The sequence below is a fragment of the Oreochromis niloticus genome, linkage group LG13, assembly GCF_001858045.2.
Source record: "Oreochromis niloticus isolate F11D_XX linkage group LG13, O_niloticus_UMD_NMBU, whole genome shotgun sequence".
Taxonomy (NCBI): domain Eukaryota; kingdom Metazoa; phylum Chordata; class Actinopteri; order Cichliformes; family Cichlidae; genus Oreochromis; species Oreochromis niloticus.
In genome coordinates this window covers 25,544,972-25,563,522 of record NC_031978.2, presented here as the reverse complement: position 1 = coordinate 25,563,522, position 18,551 = coordinate 25,544,972, and the positions used below count along the sequence as shown (strand labels likewise).

At 37.6% G+C, this 18,551-nt stretch overlaps 1 long non-coding RNA gene across 2 annotated transcripts; it reads left to right on the top strand.

Annotated features, from left to right (window-relative positions):
• The first annotated feature begins 70 nt into the window (after positions 1–70).
• On the top strand, positions 71–17,540 carry LOC112841956 (uncharacterized). 2 transcript variants are annotated; one of them, XR_003213463.1, is made up of 3 exons: positions 71–258; positions 3,552–3,641; positions 15,195–17,540. It is a non-coding gene; the product is annotated as an uncharacterized LOC112841956 (long non-coding RNA). The 2 variants fall into 2 exon arrangements; XR_003213462.1 differs by lacking the exon at positions 15,195–17,540 and adding an exon at positions 4,812–5,914 and having other exon boundaries at positions 73–258.
• Positions 17,541–18,551: the final 1,011 nt, after the last annotated feature.

Here is an 18,551-nt window from a genome sequence, read left to right as displayed (position 1 = left end):
CTAAACGGCACCTATTGGCTGATCGCAAATAGCGCTGAGCACAACGTCCAATCAGCGCTGTTGCTAAACAGTGGAGCACGAGGACTAAAAGCAACCTCTTATTGGCTGCATTGGTAGCAACAACTTTTTAGAAGTTTAGGTTTTATTTAACATATTCCTTAATATTTTCCTAGTATTCGGGTAAGGAGGTATTTTAGCTCCGAAGGAGCTCAAGCTTTACAGAAAAGTGAAACAGCTGCTGGACCGTTTCTAATTGAGGTGAGCCGGGCTACTGACAGGTCCGTGAATTACCAGGAATCATTCAAATGTTAACCTATATTTGTGTTATGTTCTCTGTGAGATAAGCTTCATTCTCTGACCAATAGTTCGCAATTTGCTTAAAGTGCTTTGGGCATTACATTATTATTAGAATGATTAGCATGCAAATCTTGTATAGCCCCCGGCACTGGCAGAGGCATCTAGCCTTAAATTGCTCTTTCACACTCATTCTCATTAGACTCTCTTTGGTTGCATCTTATTGCAAGGCCCATAATATACATAAATTACAGCCTGTATTTTCTGTGCTATGTAAGTGTAGCATAATGGGGAAGACCAGTGACACTGATGTGTATGTAAAACGGCCTAAAACCAGTGCTCAGGTAAGCCAGACATTAAAAGGGAAACACACCTTAAGTTTAATCAGTATTAGGTGCTGTACTGGAGGAGAGTTACAGGACCTCCGTTTTTCTTTCTTCAGTCTATTTCCTCAAACTTCAAATGTTTATAAGCCACAGATAAAGATTTCCTCAATTAAAATGATGTATTGTAAAATTATCACTTTTTAAATAATTAACTGCTGAATCTATGGAAATACATTATAGAAAATGCAGTTGAGTAATTTGTTTTATCAAGAAAAAATGTCAAATATTCTCTCACTCCACTTTCTGAAATCTGTTGTTCTCTCTTAAACACACATTTCTTGGGTTAGTGAGCCTGTACAAGGTTTTATATTCAGGGTTTAGGGATCGATAGTGGGCATATTTTATGAGCTATAAGCTATGTTTTCAAAAAATAATTGGTAAGTTGTTCAGTAAGAGTGTTGCTGTATTAATGTAATATAAAAAAAAGTAAAAGATGGAGACCTTGCTCTCTCCTTGACCTTCCTGCAGCCTCAGATGAGAGATGTTACTTAGTTTGCTTTTGCTAAATGCAGTGCACATTAAAGCTGACTGATAAGGCTTATACTATATTGAATGTCATGGAAAACGTGAAAAAAAATTCTCTATCTCATCCTCAGAAATATGCAACCATTAACTGGCATCACTCACTCAGCATAATCGCTGCGTTAATTACATGTGTGACAAGCTGATGAGCACATCAGTGTCTGAAGGTAAATGAGAGCCACAAAGTCCTGTTAATACTAAACAAATTTGGCATTGCAGGTCTGAATCATTTCCTTATTGATTACTAGACTTTGTGTTCTATTTCACACTTGAATTAATGTCTCTCAGCTTTCCCACCATCCACCTCTCCCTCTCTCTCTAGCTGACTCCCTCTCCGTGTTTCCCTCTCTCCCTGGCATGTGCTCCAGTTCATTATTTCTGTCATTTCTTGGTAATTTGGAGTTGGCTGTTTAAAACTTAGAGCCTCTTATTAAGTTTTGGCCATGGTGGATAAGAGGCAGGACTGTAAGAGCACAGAGATAAACTAATCATCTTAAAACCCTAATTATTAGTATCTTACTGTGACAGACTGTTTTTGCGAGGCAGCCAAATTGAGCCTCAAATGAGGAAAGGCATATCTGTGGAAGTGGTAATAATTTTAAGTCATCTCGATCTGGCTTGGTGTGGCAGAATTCATTAGTGCAGATTAGCACTGTGTGTACAAAGTAAATGAGATATCTAATAGCAAACGTGGAGGTCTGGGGACTCTTAATTTCCTCCCCAGTATGAGGGATGATGTTAAGAGGTGATTATATATATATTTTAACACTGTGTAGATTTGTCTGCTCCTTCACCAAGCAGTTACACTAAACAGTGCCACTAAACTGTCGACCTCTCACCTCGCTCTGTACTTCAGCTGCAGAAAGGTGACAAAAATGAACCCCAAATCAGATTACACTGTGTTACTCTGATGTAGAGGCAAGCTGTTTTTTTTTTTCTGTGAGGATATGAAGGGAGTTAATTATGTGTGTAAGGAGAAGGTTGGGGAAAAAATAATAAGATTACAAAGAATAATTTGCTGATATAATTACACCAAAATTGGGTACACACAATCATAAAATACATGTATTGCTTGACCTGGGTTAGCCAGTGAAATAAATCCTCCTTCTATAGCCTTTGTTAATTTGTTTTTATCATCTCCAAGTGGTGTTTGTGCAGGCAGTTCAATTTGCATGTGTAATTCCACTGTGCAAATTGACAACAAGTAGATAATTCGAGGAAATAGGCTGGTTGCAGGCCCCTGCTATCTTCCCATGCCTATTCATTTTGAGGAACCGCTGAGGCATGAAACTCATACATCAACTATTTCCTGACAACGCTTAGGCTTATTGTCCCCTAAAATGTCATTACAGCCATTATTTATGAAGCTAATTCATTTATTAAACCATATTTACTCTGACAGAATTTGTCACATTCTATCCATATCCTGAGCATTGCTTTTGAACATTGTCTTACAATGAGTATGTGCGAACACGTACGGCCTCACAAAGTTTTGTATCAGCCCAATTTGCCTCCATAATAGTTGGAATATTGCGACAGGAGTTCTGCGGTTTTTTGACTTTTAAGGGAAACTTTGCTAGAAGCTCGAACCGTGTGTCACAGAAGTCCTCTAAAAAGTACTTTGGTAATAGCTGACATCCCGCTTTGTGTTTTTGTCCTAATAGAGACGAGATTGCGTGAACGTAATCAGATGGAATATTTTAGTAGCATTGATAAATCTGCCCTCTGACAGCCCCCTTCTTAAATGAGTATGTATTAGTCACTTTTAATGCATTGCAGTAAGGCTAAAGAGTTCTTACGTCAAGCCTCCTGGCCTGTTGCTGCTGACTTATGGATCTGTCAGTTTAGCGCCGCATACTTCATGACAGTGTGGATAATTTGCAATTGTGAGCAATGAAGTAACACATAGGGGGGTCATAAATTTTAATGTTACATGTTCTCCCTGGATAATTCCGTCACACCATTCTCTCGTATCTCTTCCTTTGGACTTACCTGTCACCCAAAAGCACTTATCACAGCAGTGGCGATGAGTTGTGTTTGAACTGTTTTACAATATTGATTTGGAGGCATGACATTTTAATTAATACTGGGTGTTAGCTGTCATATAGGCCGCCAGCCTCATTGGTTAGAGTATGAGACAGGCGAGGTAGGGGCAGCGGAGATAAGACTAAAGCACTTACAGTGAAAAGGCTGTAAAAAGGGATCAATGTGGAAAGAGAGAGACAGTCATGGGTTGAATTTAAGGTAGAAAAAACAGTAATATCTGCGCTCACTGTATTTCTGTCAAGGTCTATTCTCTCGCCAATAACACAAATCAGTGAGACACAGCGTGCCTTCTGTCTTCCACAGGTTGCAGAGTACATCGTGTTATTGGGAGTCTGTGTTGCCAGCAAACCCAGAGAGAGTCTGCGTGCTGAGAGACGACCAGGGGGAAATTAGGTAACTTTGTAGCACTCCATTGAACAGCAATAAGCTTTTAGGGCTTAGCAAGCATAAACACATTAAACTGATGAGATTCATCAGCACTCTTGTGTCAAATCTATCGTGCCCAAAGGCAGAGCTCAGCAGCAGCAAAGTGCAGAGAAAGAGAAGGGTTGGCGACAAACCAGTGCTGTTTCCTCTGGATGTTTGCTGGTTTATCCAAACAGAGTCAGGTGATCAGCTGGAACCTCAGAGTTTGATAATGATACACAGTGCTACCCCTGGAAGAGCAGAAATGTTTAGCCAGTGTAGGGTCAGAACATTGGCTTGAATGATCAAAAGATTTATTTTTTTATGTTAATTCACCAGTTTACTATTTCATCATTAATTACTCAGTTAATTACAAATGAAATACAAGGATTGGATCAAATATGAAGTGTTTGCAAAAGCCACCAGTTACCAAAGTAGTTTCTTAAATTTGTTTGCTTAAATTTACAATAAACCTTGCTGGTCAGAAATATTTCACACCAAACAGTGCAGACGCCAAATTTACAGCAACAAATACAAATACAAGCTGTTATATGCCATGCAGATAAGAGCTGAACAAGAAACTATCTATCCATGTTCATGTTTTTTTACAGATGTATGATATTGTGAGTTTCCCTACGTACAGTACAATATATAAACACAAATACTGTGTGTAAAATTTTGGTTTTCAGCTTAAAGTTTTGGTAAAAGAACAAAATATTGAGTATAATTAAATCTGTGTATGAACTATGTAATGACTAAAAGATAATTATTTGCAAAAAAATCCAGTTAAATTCATAAAGCTTTATGAAATGACAAAAAAGATACATTTGCAACGTTAAGGTTGTGTTTCTAGCTGAATGAGACTTATCAGTTCACTCATTTCAGGGCAATAGTTGTTATAGATGTGCACCGGATTCAAACCTAGTTGGAACTGCATGCTTCTGAACAGCATAGCGCTAAACATTAGCACATGTTCATTTGCAGCTAGTTCACCATATTTGGTATTTAATTGGTGTAATCTCAGAGCTGCAAAGCTGGAGGACCTTACGCTGATAAAATGATACATTTAAATTGAAATATTTCTTCTCAAAGGTAAGAAGGCCCTTCAACTTTATTTCACCATTTATCTGTTGTCTGTTCTTTTCCAAATCATTATAGCCTCTTGCCTTCTGGATAGTTTCACTGGAGGCAGCCAGATCGGCATGAAATTAGCTCAGTTTGAATCTTTATATGGTCCAATCAGATGAGCTGAGATTTAATCTTTGCTGGCCTGCCCTACCAGAGTCCGACCCCTCAGATGAAATGGACTACATATTCATAGGTTCACTTGCATGGTTGATTATAGCAGCATAGATGGAAGGTACAACCTCTCTTCTGTTTTTCTTTATTCCAATTTCCCTCTGTCTGAGAGTGAAGACTGAATATTAAATGTGCATTCCCCCTCACTGAATATGAGCAAATCACAATTTACGCAAACACACAGTGCACATCTGATCCCATTTTTGAAGTTGTGTCTTTTTTAAACATCCACATTTTAAAATCTACTGTATAATACACATAGAAGTCAGCATTGTATTTATATCGAAATAGTTAGCATGCTCTCAGAGCTATTTACCCTGACATAAAATAATGTCTTGAAATAATGGGGGAATATTACCTGATGAATTAATTATGATGATAGCATCTAGGATAGGAGGCTTAAATGCCATCTTAAATTACATGCAAACATTAGAAAACTTTCAACTTGTCTCATTTGCATGAAAGAGGCAAAACTATGCATAAATATAAAGGCTTCCATGGTGAAGGAGACCTATACTCACCAGGAAACCTGATCAGTTCATCTTAATGTAGAAATTAGAAATGACAGACACAATGATAGCATGTGTATAAAAGCCTGTATGTATGTTTTTATGTGTCTCATACATATGCATATATACACATACAGATCACAAAGGTTATCGCTTATTATTTTAAAACTAAATTTGTTTTCCTAATGACGCTGTGGCAATTTTCCTATTACTATGTTTGAATGTCAGAAGTGATTGTTTCCTGCAACAGTTCTCAAATTTTAATTGACTTATTGCACAAATGGCAATTTAGAAACAGGAAATTAAAGTGGTTATTTCCCAGATAACAAATGTACTGAATCAAAATACTGATGTAACTCATTGCATTGTTTCGTTATGTGCACTATGCACCAAAGTCGAATAAAAACACATGTAAAAGAGGTCTGGTGGACGAGATCTGACAGGAGGATGTCTCCCTAAAAATTCACTGGAAATCCAACATATGAAGTGATTTCTAATCATGTTGTTTTCTAAATATGGTTTTCTTTTGTCATAATAAAATGAGGGTTTTGTTGGCAATATTTTGGTCCAAGTCAATCTCTTTTACCTTTAGTTTCTCAAGCAGCTCTTCTGCATTTTCTTATTAAAGCCACATGTGCTTCATTGTTAGAATATTTTAGATGCCTTGTGTTTGTGTTACAGTAAAGAATGAATTCTTTCTTCTCTTTCTCCCTTTCCTTTTTTCCTCTTTCTTTCTCCCTTCCTTCACAAAAGAGTCCAGTACTAATTACGCTCACACACACCTGCAGTAAGTTCACAGGTAAGCTCTCCATCACGGCATCATGGCAAAAAAAGCCCCCATATTGTGGAAATCTCCTTCTCCTTGGAGAAAGAGAAGGGGAGAGAAAGTGGAAGAAGGAATGCCTTGCCTTCCTCATTACACTGCTGTCATTTACTCTTCATCCCCCGTACTCTTTAGTGGCATTAAGACGGGATGTAAATTTGACAGTTAACGCTGTTAGAAAATGGCTAGTTCAAGAAGGGCAGGAATTAGAGATGGGCATTAGGCGCTGATAAGCTCCTTTCCTCTGCCGCGGCGGCTGCTTAACATTCATGGGAAAGTCATCATCAAACAACGTTATCACAGCTCTGTTGACGGCTGAGGAACATCATCACTATGATAATTTTTTTTATAGCTGTGAGCCAAAAAAGCACTCTTTTATTTCAGCGGTTTGTTAATGAGATAGGAGCTTGTTGGTATGGGCAAATGCAAACTTGCCACTCTCCAGCATTTGTTTGAGTCCCCCCCACCAAACCTCCTCCTCCTCCCATGACTCCTGCTGCACACCCCCACTCCCCCTCCACACTGTTTAATGTTGCAGGGAAGAGGGGGGGGGGACATTTTTATGTACTCCTTTCGAAGTGCTCTGTGTACATTGCTGAAGGAGGGCCTTTATGTGTACCTTTGCAGATCAGTCGCTCAAAGAGAGGAAAACATGGTTATATCAACAAACACTCTCTCCTAACAGCCCTGTAGCTGGCACCTGTCACTCACCTGGGATTTAACCATAGATCTGAATAGAGGGAGAATTTTGATAGTTATTGAAGCTGTGTAAACTCCCAGCAGCAATAGCATATGACCAACCCTCCTATTAATGATGAAAAGGCTACTTAAAACTGTTGGATCTTGGGGCCTTTGGTAATTACAACTGTAAATCATTTCCATTGTTTCTTTCTATGTATTTATTGAGCTCCTAACAGCTCAGTTATGAGTAAGCTCAGATGATGATTTTTTTGTTTTGTTTTGGGTTTTTTGTGCTCAGCTACCAGTGGAGCAATGCACATGTGTGCTAGCTGCCAAAGCTAAGCAGCTTTCTTATGGATAGGGATAGAAACTGTGGGCTGTAGATACCAGAATCAGATTTTGGCTTTATCATTGTTTGTGTTTGTGGAGTGGGTTAAGAGAGATTTAATCTTTAGAAATCCTTACTGAGGGAGTTGAAAAATCATCTCTAGTTTGCTCTAATTACTTCTAAAAGTTTTGTTTGCACTGTAGTTAGCAGGCAAAGGTGCGGTGATGTATAATGTAGTTGTAAAAGTTTATTAGGAAAGCTCAGATTTCAGAGAGTAACTGTGATAAACAACATACAGCTTGGTCTTGGCTTTTGTTAGATGCCAATTTGGGTATTCACTGTGAACTTGACCCAATATTATTCTGAGTGGAGGAAAAACAGAAAAACGTACATGCATATGTAACACTGGTAGTTGGATATTAAGTATGTCACTACTTTTCAGTGTTTTACCTGATTCAGAAATGTCTGCATGTATGACTGCAAAATTCGCATAGATGACACACTGTCAGTGTGTTTTAGTTCTCTCCAGGTGACGAGAACTTACTTTATGTGGAAAGAGCTGCAGTGCCTTTTCAAGAAATTACTTATATTTTGGCATCCAGTACCAACATCTCAAAGCCAGGCAGAAGAAAGCAGTAGCAAACTGCCTGTCTAGGTGACACAGTGGAGCTTCAGGTAATCATTATGGCAGATGTAAAAGTCAACACTTTCTGGCATAGAATTACACTAGACAGAGATTCTTGCATCAAATTTCACCATGCTGACTAAAATTCTGTGCTCTGAGGTGCTGTAGTGTTAAAAATGGCTTTTTTTTTTACACCAACTTCGTTATGAGAGTTGCATGGTGCTTCAGCCGATGAGACTTTGGCTAATGATGGGCAGAGTGACACTGTTATTGGATGATTTATATTTGGAAAGCTGTGCGATAAAATAGTACTGATTTTGGCATGTGTATGGAATATACTTTTAATTGTATAAACAGTTTTTGTGCCACGAAGTTGTGAAGATTGCTTTTTATATTTAGGACAAGTACAAATGACATGAAACCACCAAATAAACCCAAAGTGCAAAACACTAATTAATTGTGCAAATAAACGATCATTACTGCATCATTACGTGCTCACAGATGTTTTGATTCCAGTCTGAAAAGAAAGAAAAAAAAAACAGCTTAATGTTGCCGTTTGGTGAAATGTTGTTTATTCATTAATGTCTTTGTTTAGAAGGTGAATGAACTGAAGGCATTTTATTCCACTCTAATGAGTTTCATTGAACGATTGGTGTGAGAACTGACAAAGCCGCAGTGTATCTTTGTGTAGGTCAGCTTGTGCAGTTTGGAGCGGTTTCATTTTTCCGTGGAAAAATGAGTACGACGCAAATAAATCACAGATGTTTTGCAGTCTCTGGTGTCTCCGTCTTGAGACAATTGCAAAGCATTATGCGGGCCCTTTGTCAAGTTCATTCAGCAGCCCTATGTGCTGTAAACCACCATTGCTTTGTGTGTAGCTTTGTTACTTTGTGCCACTTTTCAAATGTGGATAGATCTGTGTTAGCAACCCAGAACCACACAGAAAATAGATTTAACATTATAATCCAATGGGATTTGTTCCTTTGCGCTTTCTAATGTAAAAAATATATATCGGTAGATTAAATGAACCCTACAGTCGTTTCATATACTTAAATGTTTGTCATTGTCAAACCATTCAGAGCGACACACTTGCTGTCGGTGTACCAAAATCTTCACATGAAACCAAGAAAAAAACTCTAAAAGAAACATTTAGAGCTGCGTTGGAGGAGCTGGGGTTGAGTCTTTGGCTCGCTCGCTTGTAAACTCCTCATAACTAAGATACAGTTTGGGTTTCCTTATTTATGATAATGAAATGTAATTCCACCCTTTACTGACATGCAGCGCTCTTATGCTCAGTAAATTATTCCCTTTTTTACCCTTACCTCCATATTTTGAAGCCATTACTTAATCACATTGTCAAAATCCCCATTCCCTCTCATCAATCCCACACTGAGCTTTATTTGTGATCCTCTCTTTCTTTTGCCCTCACTCATTTTTATTCACTCCATTTCTCTCGTTCAGTTTTGCTGCACATTGGTGTTTATTTTTTTCGAGGTTGACTGGATTACCCCTGCCGAAATAGCTGTTACTCAGATTTTAGGTCATCTACAAAATCCATTAGGGGGAAAATAACCCCGTGTTTTTTTCCTGCCATGCATATTGCTCTGCTGTTTCTCATCTTTTGGCTCCAGAGTTTTACAGTGATATAAGTCATCTCCCACAGTTTTGTCACCTTAGAAATTTAAGGTTATTGTGCTATCAAAGACAAATGTTTTTTTTAAGAGAACAAGGCTATGTGATATATTAACAGCTCTAGCTCTTGTTCAGTATGGATACTGAAGTGTCTCACATTATTATCAATAACAGAAGCGCTGTATGAGAGCCAGCTGTAGCAGTTCTCATAATTCATAATATATTAATTTATAATTAGCTGGTTTAATGAAAGTGATATCGCAATATTAGTTATTAGGTGTACAGTTTCAACAGAAACAAATCTGCTCATTCAGTACAATAAAAGTGGCCACATGAAAGAAATAAAGTGAAGAAGCAAAGAGTATTGAAGCTAACGAAGTGTATTACACACTTATTAAAGTAATTTTCACTTTGCCTCCCAGACCTGGCCAAAAACACTTTCAAATTCTCATTGTACTCCAAGGTAGGCTATGCAGAGGTTTTTTCCCCCCCTTGTTAACTTTGAAGTAAGCTCAAAAACGTATAGGTAGACAGGGGTGGCATCAAATAATCAGCAACTTCAAAAAGCATGCTGCCACTTAGCACTCCTAAAGCTAATGTCCCCAAGACATTCAGAATGGAAATTATTCAAACTCATTTAGTGGCAGCAAATTGGTCTAAGTTCAATCAGAAAACAGACTGACACTGAACAAGAAGTGCAGCCTAATTATACTTGTTTGTCAAATGAAAATTTCATTTGGGCAGAAATGAAACCTTCCAGCAACTTCTTTTAAGGTGAGCTCCTAGTTGTATTATCAGCTAAATGCAGTAAAATCCATAATCATACGATGATAATGAAAATGGAGCCAATGTTAACATTCAGGCTTCCAATGCCCCGGGCATATGGCGATAAAAATTAAGTACCATAGTCCTCTGCCAGGCACGCTGACACCCGGGCTGGTCTTTAGCCTCTTAGATGCGTTTTTGCATTTTAAAAACTTTATCAAAGCACTGTTGCAATGTGGAAAATGTCAATGTGAAATGCACTGAAGGCAAATTGGAATTTCATTAATAGTAAAATTATTGCTTTTGACTGATGTATTACTATGCTTGTTAAAAGCTAGAGAGTGGAACGCTCGTCTGTCTGGTCGGCAGCCTTGCCTCTTCTTGTCCCGTGCGATTTGCTTAAAGTTAGAGATCTACTTTTCTACTCAAAATGGAAACATGAAGTTGCTAAAGTTGCAGGAAGTGAAGAATATCTAGTTGAAGACACCCATTTATGGCGTGATCGCTAAGGCTCCTAACCAGAATACACGCAAAGATAGTGAGCTTATTAAAGAGAGAGAAAAGGGGGACAGAGTCTTTTTGGTGTTAGATACCTTCGACATTTATATCGAGGTAGTTTCATACTTGCTCTGTCTGTCCCTGCTTAAACATGGAGGTGATGCTAACCTGCCGATTGACCAACACAATGTGGATTTGTGCTGTAGAGCAGTGAGGTGTCTTCTCATTGTTAAGTGTGGTGACATCTAATCTCCACTATAGAGAGGAGGCCCTTGGGATCGCTGTGTGGATTGGTATCACAGGTAAATAGGCCTAACCTGGTGTGAAGGTATCAGTTCACTGAGACTTGTGCTCATTCATGAAGCAGTAGTGTTTATTGATTTACCCTGTAATCCTCTCAGTGTCAATGTCGTCATTGACGGAAGCGAAAATAGGAATGGCGTGCTAGGTGGAGTGCATTTTTTTGACAGCCAAACAAGACAACAGATTAGTTTGAACAGAATAGATGTCATTAATGCTCTCCCATGTGACACTTAGTAGAACAGAAATATGTGTTTTAAAAATGGTAAATAACATAATGAGTCAGCTGCTGTGCATCTCTGGTGTAAAAAATGCAGACTATGCATTGCAATAGAGCAAAAACACTGAAACAATAAGCTAACTAGCTTTAAAATTAAGTAATTGTAGTTGATGAGTGTTTCTTTACGAGCTTTCTGTTTGCAAAGTTTCATGAGTCTGCTTTGTTTTTCTCTGTTACTCATCATCTGTCACACATATGACTTTTAGTGTGTTTTTCTTGCACTCAGGAAGATTACAGAATACATTTGAAGTGCTATAACAAAATATTAAAATGTTACTAAAGGGATATCATAACCACAATAGTATGAGACATTTTTTCAGTCTGCTATACAAATATGAAAAACTAAGTGTTTGGTTGTGTTGCATTCACACGTCACCGTATAATGCATTAAAAACAAGCAAGTGCCACAATCTAATATAACAATATTTGTTTTATCAAAATGTGTCAAAAACAGTGTTGTCTGTCATAAGCTAGTGTTGCCGTTAACTATAAATTCCTGGAAGTCACATCCTCCTGTGGACCCTCTCGTGGTATGGACGTCACTCTGTTGTTTTTTTATTGTGTGCTGGTTACAAATATGTCACGCAGTGTGGACAAGGCATAAAAAGGCTTTGACAATATCAGTTTACAGTGCCGTAAATTTTATTTATTTTAAATCTTTGTGTCAGATATTTTAAAAATGGCATGGTATTACTAGTGACAATCAAAGCGCTGTATATTCTAACTACTATTTTGAATCAGTCTGATAATTGTGTAATATACCAGTGCAGCACACGGTAAAGCGTGTCGCGTTCCCTTTCTTCGATAACATCTACTTTTCACCATCGCATACCGGTTACACTGCTACCTGGTACAGTGTGCCGCTTTTGGTAATTTCAAATAATTCCAATCTGTACAATGTTGTCACTCTTTTCATCTAGTCTAATGACAGTATTAATTGGATTTGTAATGATGTTTTAGACAAACCTATTTCACCAGACATCTTTCAGGCAATGGCCTTCGTGATAACGATGAATAGTACATGTCTGGCATACAGTAGCCGTGGAGCCCGTGCTGAGCTATTTCATAGTATTTGTAGTGGAACTCTGACCTCGTGTGCTTTATTGTGGAAGTGCAGACTCTTTGTGCTATTCTCACAGTGCTGGTAATAACAGACTCTGTCATGCAATATCTTTGTAAGTAGGAACTTATATTTAAGAAATTAAATCTTCTTAGAGGCCCCTTTCACAGTTCCTCTATATGTAGCACTTTAGGAACCCCTCAGGTGACATCCAGAAAACTACCATAATAGTCCCAGGCACAGGTTTGGTGATATTTTGAAAGGCCCTAAGAAATGATCCACAAGGATCCATTTATAGGCTGTTCACACTGGAACTGTGAAGGAACCTTTATAAGTTTCTGAAAGGGTACTTGAGAGTGCTGCGTAACCCAGGCTACTGTACCAGCTGTAACTGAACAAATTTGCAGTCAATGTCATCATCAAATCTGTATTTAAGTAACATTTATCTGCTGCCCTATGGTCCTACTTTTTTTTAACTTCTTTGTTCATGACCTTTGCTGTCTAACATCCCCAGCAGTCACCCTCCAGTGCACACAGTTAAAGCAAAATGCCATTAAATATTCCTAATATCCCTTAATCCTTCAACAGTACGGCTCTAACTCTTGTCATATGCAACGAAACAGGGTAACTTTTTTTCTAAGCCCTGCCTCTCAGTGTTATACGTGGTCAGTAGCAAAACAATGGGAGTCAATGATAGTCTGTCAGAGGCCATAGATAACATTTGGACACAGACCAGTTTGATACAATTAAAAATCCACCAATTTACACATGGAGCATGTCACACAACAAAAGGTCTAACATTTTAAACAGAAGGAATTGTATCAATAAATAAGACAGAGGACACACTGAAGTAATACATCAAGTTGCTGCTTCCAACAAAAAGGAGCAAAGTAGACTGTTAGCTGACCCGGTCATCTGTTGATTGCAAGCAATTCAAGAAATGAGTTTAATGGAGGTTTCATGATCAACATGAGGTAATGTGGAAACTGATGTGGAAATATTTGTTACAGCTGGTAGTTTGAATCACATAGACATCGGCAACAGTTGGTGTTGTTATACTGAGTTATTTCTTGCTATAAAACAGTCACATTAAACTCTTTTTGATTATTTTATCATCGCAAAATTAAGTAAAATATTATTTATTAAATATGTAAAATATGAAGAAAATTCATTTTACCAGGAAAAGCAAATCTAATGTCATCCAGTTATATTTTTTATATCAATTTCAACTTTAAACTTCTGGCTTAAAATGAACTGTAATGTACCCTTTATTAACTTTGTTTAACCCGTGATAGATTCTTCTTTGAGTTGCCTTTAAAGCTTTAATAATATCAACACAACAAACCAGTTACATTCTCCAAATTCTTCTCTTATCTTTTGTCTCTTTTCAATTTGAAACCCTTTCCGTAAAAGTGTTGCTCTCTAAAGGCACTCACCGAATTATAAAAGTACATCTAGAGTATCTCTGCTAACCAGAATATTTCCTTCCTTTGAACCGTCACTGTGCAGATATTGAGAAATGTGCTTGAAAAATGTGGGTTTTTTATGTTTTCGTGCTGAGTTCTTGCTTCTTGACCAACTGAGTTCATGTTCATCTTTATTCCTTTGCTGTCACCCGAGATCTATAAATTTCAAGCTTTAAAGTTGCTATAAGAAAAGTAAAGACATTCATGGACTCCTGCATAACGCGTTTGCTATTTTTGATTCATCTTACGAGTCCATCTTTGTCAGCCCGATGAATCCTAATGAAGCACAAATCTGTCACATTTACTCCACAATGAGGGCAGCTGGCAAACTTTCTCAGGAAAATGAAACTATTATCTTCAACTAGACACGCACGAGGCTCAATATAAATAAATAAAGTCACACTTATCTAGTGGCCAGCGTGATTACTGTAGCCAGCGCTGACATCCAAATTGACTGTCTTATCATGTTGAAGTGATTTCAGCTGAGTACAGACTGTAGATGAAAGCAAAATGATCTTTTAAATGCTAGTTAAAGATGGCCGCTCGATAAGTTGTTCCACAACAGTTTTGATCAATGAAGCATGCATTCAATATATTGCCTATTTAGATATGTGAGATAAACTTAACTGGTCTTGTAAATGATTCACAAATTATGTTTCCTTCAGTACGAGGTAATGACTTCAAGGCCTCGTTGAATTCTTAATTTTAGGACATATTGTAAAAGCTTCGGGAGAATTGTGGCAAGTTTAAAAGATGCGTTTTGAACATGTATATCTTGCAATATTTTTTTAAAATTAAAACTACATATATTCGTATTATTATTTGAATATTATTATATTTAAAATATATACAATTACTCCATGTAAAGTATCTATTAAATTACAAACACAAATGTTGACTGTTGGTCCATTAATTGAAAATGGACCTTTAGGTAATATTTCAGAAGAAAGCTTTGACTACTTCATGTCTAAAAGCCTATGAATTGAATTTGTTGTGCTCTCCCACGACAAAGCCTGTCAGGTTGGAGCTCTGGCTGTGGAAAATGTCAAAGCTATTTTCCTCTTTACTAGTCAATGCAATGCTTGTTTAATAGTAATTGGAATCTTATCCCGCTGTTTGCTCATCATTTCCAGCGCCTAGTTATTCCACACCTAAACTCCATTTAAGTTTTTAATAACATTTTAGAATAGTTCCCATTCAGGTAAACAGAATCTGATTACCTTGATGGATTGAAAATGTATGTCTGACGGTAGTTTATTTGATTTATTTATTCAGGGGACCTCAAATGGAGGGGACTTTAACCGAGGCAAACAAACGGTTTCCCATACCTCTCCCAAGAACACTGAAGTTTACAGAAACCAAGATTTTTATTTTCTTAACCTGCTCGCTTCTCTTTTCGGCTGCAGAAAGGAAATAATGTTAGCTAGATCTGATGTGTTTATTCGAGACTTTTTTATTTTTTTGCTAGCATATTATTGTAGCTGCATAAGCTAAAGAGGTAAGTCATTCCAGACAAAGTCTCCATAATCCACCTGTTAAAGACAAAAAAATGCTAAAAACTGAATACGTGCGCACACGGTGCCAGAAGCCAATGAGCAAGACTCTAAAACTATTCTGTGATAGTTTTGGATTTCTCTCTCTCCATAAGCCTCTCATTGTGTTAGAGGACCTGCTTTGTACAAGTGCCTGCCAGCTGCTTACCAAATGAGGTTATAGTGTTTCCCTATCAACTGTAAATTTCAATAATTTGTTGGAGGGGCCTCTCACTGTCAGTTTTTATCATATTATCAATGACGACTCAATTTTCCTCTGCCACTCCATCTCAAGCAGTGACCCCTGGCCCTATTACAGTCCTGTAATGAAGTGCAATGGAGTGGTAATTGGTCCACATTATACCAGATCAGGTAACATTAGACTTATTTTCTTATCACAATGAGCCCTGCTGGTGACTCTGAATGAGAAACCAAACACAGTTTCTTTCTTATGCAGGCTATCATCCAAATAACTTTTCAGCTAGAGACCCTTTCCCCATTTCAGTTTTCCATTTCAAGATTGCGCTCCGTGTCCTCAGACTGCGCTTTGTTTTCCCGTTTCCCCTATTTTAAAAGTCTCCCAAACAGCGTCTGAGGCTGTGCAGATATGAGGTAGAGCTTTCCCGAGATGGGGAAGTACAGTAAACGAGACGGTAACATGACCGTTATGTCTGCAATATTAGATGTACAGTGGTCTGCCTCCCCCTCACTCACTCCCCTCTGCTACACCATCCTATCTTGGAGTTCTTAGTACTCTCTAACTCTGGTTTTGACTTTTTTAATGTTATTTTGTACATCTTTATGATCACTGAAAATTCAGAACTGTTCGAACTTTAAAAGTGTGCTGCCATTAATATTAAGTCTACGTTTCTTTCATTCATTAAAAAAACAGCATAGCGGAAAAGCTAACTTTCCACCCAGGAGACAGATTATATAGATTTCATTGAAATCAGATGCAATTTGATATCAGTTTTATTTTACCGATTGCAATAATTCATATTCCAAAACTCTTTTAATTGATTAATGAATAAAATTAATTTAACTAAGAAAAAATTAATATGTTGTGTTTTCCTGTTAATAGTCAAGCACCCTTTTATTGTGAATCTATTGTAGACAGGGGTCAGATACACTGGAACTAAAATTCACTGTTAGCTTGGTCAGTAGTAAGCTGGTCTGACTTACTCAGTGCCAGTGCAGCAGAGTATCACTCGGCTGTTGGTCCACGTCTGAACTTTTGTGCTACGAGAGGCAGGATGCCAGGTCTGTGTTGTGGCTGACACACTCTGTCTAGCAGGGTTGCTCTGTGCGCTGAAAACACACACAGGACTAAAAAGACAGGATATTGGATAACAAGGTTAAAACATAAGAGCAAAACTATTCTCTTATTAAACTCAGGCTGCAGGGATTTGATTTGAGCCACCTAATAGATAGTGGTTTCAAGGGAGCCCAAACAAAAGGTAACGGTCCGGTCATGCTTATGGTAGCTAATGGCAGATTTAAAAGAAATTAGGGGACTCTTTTTCTACAGGAAATTGTACTTAAAGACGGGTCATGGATCACCCTGCTCTTCACAGGCAGCTTCAGAAGTCAGAAAGTGAACTTTTGCTGTGACCATTATAAGGTCTGCATCGCAGAAAGAGGTTAGAGCTGAAATAAAACTGACCGTATTGTTGGAGAATAGCAGTGTGAATTGATTTTGTCAATGAAATAATGTCTAGACAGGTGAAGAGACTCTTGCTGACTGATTCTGTAATTACAATTAAAGCAACTTAGCCCTCAGTGTAACCTATGTGTATGTGGGTTGGCCACCCCAGAGCCTGAACCTCAGCAATATTAAAGCAATGTGAAGTCATATGGACTTTAAAGCTTGTTAGTGTTGTACATACTCTTGTTTCTGCCTTCTATACTGCATTACTGTTTCTGTTTGCACATTTCAATAAATACCTGAAAACTTGAAGTGTACCCTACAACACTTTTAGCATGCATGAAAGACGTTTTACAAAATAAAAATAAAAACATTTAACTTTTATACATATCACCTGCATAATCTGTTGAGTCTCTTTTTGTTTGTGTAATTTAACTAATTTTGATCTTATTTTTTAGAGGTCAGTGAATTCAGATTGCTGACACTGAATCATTGTCATAGTCACCTCCACACTGGATGTTCAAGACCAGGTGTAGTTATTTTCATATCTATAAAATGTGGTGCATTACAAACAGTGAATATTTAGTCTGCAGCTGACCCCAGTCTATCGTAATACCACAGACCTAAGTTTTTAAATCTTACGTACATGTTTGTATAATGTGCCTCACATTTATTTATTTTTGAAAATACTCATAATTTCACATTTTTATTTTGGATTCACTGTCAAACTTTTTTTTCAAATTGATCCACCTATGGTCTTATGACTGCAAATATCCTTGCCAAATAAGAAGCATATAGCAAATAAACATTATTGTTAAAGGCTCATACAGCTATTTATTTTAATTTTTTGATTGTCTGTATCTGGAAACTATCTCTATGACTTATGCCAAACTCACCACAGTCTTGTTAACCAAGTACATATCTATGCCTATAGGCAAAATGATAGGTGAACAACAATCTAATGTTAAGTTAGTGTCTTCTGCCCTCTAGTGGTTGTGTTAGTGTGGTACCATGTGTTGCAATCAGTTGCGTTTTTTTGATGTTGTTTTTTTTTTTTATCAGAGGAGACATTCATGAGGGAACTGGAACTTCAAATACTGAGTAACAGTTACACCAAACACATGATTCATTATGATCAGGGACTGATTCACGTTTGTCATATGCGTTCTGTTTTACTTAAGAAATATTTAGTATGTGGTTTTATGAGGATGTACCCTGTGTGTGTCAGCATTTGAGCACACAACTAATTTTGTAAGGCTGAATCGTAATGTTAGAACTCATTAGTTTCATCCTTCACGTGTATATGTAATGACGCCAGCAGTGAAAGCTTTCAGTTTTGCACTTTCAGTGTTGCTTTAAGGTGTGACAGTATCACAGAACAACACATTTTTAAGGTGTGCATCACTTTTTGCAGAAGTTGTCACTTTAGTCTTATGCATGTTAAAGTTAACTGCA